This window comes from Gossypium hirsutum, chromosome D04 (assembly GCF_007990345.1).
Source record: "Gossypium hirsutum isolate 1008001.06 chromosome D04, Gossypium_hirsutum_v2.1, whole genome shotgun sequence".
Taxonomy (NCBI): domain Eukaryota; kingdom Viridiplantae; phylum Streptophyta; class Magnoliopsida; order Malvales; family Malvaceae; genus Gossypium; species Gossypium hirsutum.
The window spans coordinates 30,392,517-30,395,542 of NC_053440.1; the positions used below are offsets into that span (position 1 = coordinate 30,392,517).

Below are 3,026 nucleotides of genomic sequence, written 5' to 3' on the forward strand. Positions count from 1 at the left end.
GACAACAACAATTAGGCACTTTCATATTTAACCATCAATGTGACAGCCCAAAATTGACCCTAGTCGGGAAGTGGTTTCGGGACCACAAAACCGAGTTACAAGAAAATTTATTTTAATTTTAATTGCATATATTAAATGTGGTAGTGTATGTGTGGAAATAATAAAGGTTTAAAATTAGCCTTAGGAATGTGGATTTTCATGAAAGGACTTAGTTGAGAAATTTAGAAAAGATGATAGATAAATTGAAAGGATTAAATAATAACAAGGTGAGAAAGTATGGATTTGCATGTCAAAATGCCCTTAATTCATGAAGTGGCCGGCCATGTGATGATGGTCCTCCATTAAGTCAAGTTAAATACAATTTTATAATGGTAAATGATAAAATAATCTAAATAGAAACATAAATTAATAAGAAATGGAAGGTGGGAGAGTGTCATCTTCTCCTTGCAAAACCGAACATAAAGGAAGAAGGAAAGAAAAATGGTTAAAAAGCATTCGGTCAACTTAAGGGATTAATCAAGGTAAGATTGCATGTTATTTTTCATTAAATTTTGTTAAATTTAGTTAATAGACAAATCCATATTATAACCCATAGGGTGATTTCTCTATTTGGTGAAAAAAAAAATGGGCATTGGGATGTGATCGTTAGATGTTAAGAGGATAGTGTTTGATGCTTTGGAATGGAATATTAGAAAGATGAGTAATGAAATAGCTAATAGATATATGAACCTTGGTATGATATTATGGATAGATGTGAAGTTTTTGGTAGTAGAAACATTCGGCCAAATTATTATGTGGAGGAACTATGTGCTCAAATGAAATGAAAAAAAAATGATATTGCATCGAAATTGTATATTCGGCATTTAAAATTAAGTACATAGGTGATGTTAGATTGATCTTGCATATTCGGCTATATAGTATGCACATTGGTGAAATTTCTTTGATTCTATACAATCGACCAAATGAGGAGGTTGGTTTACAAAGTTGAGTTTGATTCATAATTATGTATATTTGAATGTAATCATATTTGGCATAATATTATTTTGGAAGGGATAATACATTTGGCTTTGAGATATAATATGAACATTAGTTGAGACTTGGATGTCTTGAACAAGGATGATTGTAAAAAAAATGGAATTATTAAATTTATATATATAGGTATCTTGCAAGGTAAATTAAATTACTAAACTTATTTATTAATCAAGCTCAAGAATCCAAAGGAGGGGAATCAAGCAAAGGCAAAGCAAAGAATATTGAGTAGTTGATTGGGAATCACTTCATCCGACCTAAGGTAAGTCATTAAGCATATATTTTGTATCAATTTAAATGGTTATAACGTCTATGTAATGATGCTGAATGGAACGATAAATATATATATTTATACATGTATGCATGGGGTGATGAAAGTATTGAATAAAAAGAAAAGAGGTGAGATGAATTGAGTTGTTGGTTTAGGCACTAAGTGTGCGGGTGTAAACATTTATGATCATGAGATTGGCACTAAGTGTGCGGGTTTATATTGTACAGCACTAAGTGTGCGAGTTTACAGTACATGGCACTAAGTGTGCGCGGTTGATTATTAAGCACTATGTGTGCGAACCCAATATATATTTTCTATAAATTATTTACATTAAGGGTGCGACTTTACCGAGTCGATTTTGGACAGCGGAAAAAGGTAAGTGTGCGAACTTGAAATGCATGGTACTAAGTGTGTGAGTTTAAAGTGCATGGCACTGAGTGTGCGTGGGTGATTACTAAACATTATGTGTGCAACCCAATATATATTTTCCATAAATTATTTACACGAAGGGTGCGGCTTTACCGAGTCAATTTTGGACAGCGGAAAAGGTAAGTACCTTGAGTTCATGGCTAATAGGCGCTATGTTTATATTTGGAGTTGAGCTTGGTAAGTTTTGAACCTATGTGACGATTATAGTTGAAGTCACGTACATAAGGTTCATTGTGGAATAGGTGAAAGTTCGTTTAATTGTATGATTATAACGAAAATAAAATGATGTATGAAAGGTCAATGTAGGACTTGGTATGAGATTGAACCATAGGGTTTAAGGAACTATGGTATAGTTTGGTATGGATGGAGTACTTAACCTCATTTCATTGTTTCCTGTTGTGATAATTTTATTAATGGATGGTTGTGGAATGCTTATGGCTTACTGAGTTATATACTCATTCGGTGTTGCTTGTCACCTATTCTAGGTTTCTTGGACTCGTCTCTTTTTGCGTGATCGTGCCGTCGTCGAAGTCATCACACCGGCTAGCAACCTTTGGTACTTTCTTCTTAGTTGGTCTAGGAGAACATTTCGGCATGTATAGGCTATTATGTTATGTTTGAACTTTGGTATGTAAACTTTTAGCCATGCGAAAATGGCATAAATGTTCGGTTGGATTTGGTTTTATAACGTTAGGTCGTAAGTCTTGGTAATACGATCTTTATGTCATGGTTGATTATTTTTGGTGTTAAAATTTATGTTATGGCAAAAGTGTAGTAAGGGGGGGGATGTTTGACAATGATTGGCCTTTGGTATGGCTAGTCATGATTATAATTTTGTGATATGTATGATGAATTACTAGTTAGATCAATAAGAAATCACTAAATGGACATAGTTGCTTCAGTAACAGATGCTGGCAGCAGCAGTGACATGGGATTGAAAAATTACAACAATTAGTAGGAATGGAATTAAATAGTGGATAAATTATGTAATCGAATCTCGATGAGTCTATTTTCATATAGAAGTAACGAAACAATCATATGGACAGTATGTTAAGAGATATTCAGGTTCTCGCGAGACAGGGCCAGAACGGTTTCTGGGTTCCCTGTTCCGACTTTGTAAATTTATTATGAATTAACCAGAGATAATTAGGAGCCATGCCATATATGTATAGATTCCTCTTTGAGTCTAGTTTCTATAGAAATAAACGACATCAGTATTGAAGCTCTGTACAGGGAGATATCCAGGTCGTAATGCACAAAGGTCAGTGTAGTCGACCCCAGTAACATGGGAGACTTT

At 34.1% G+C, this 3,026-nt stretch overlaps 1 long non-coding RNA gene across 1 annotated transcript; it reads left to right on the top strand.

The window, feature by feature from the left end:
- The first annotated feature begins 219 nt into the window (after positions 1-219).
- LOC107898477 (uncharacterized) lies at positions 220-2,260 on the top strand. The gene is made up of 3 exons (XR_001684419.2): positions 220-521; positions 1,206-1,291; positions 2,215-2,260. It is a non-coding gene; the product is annotated as an uncharacterized lncRNA (long non-coding RNA).
- The last annotated feature ends 766 nt before the right edge of the window (positions 2,261-3,026 follow it).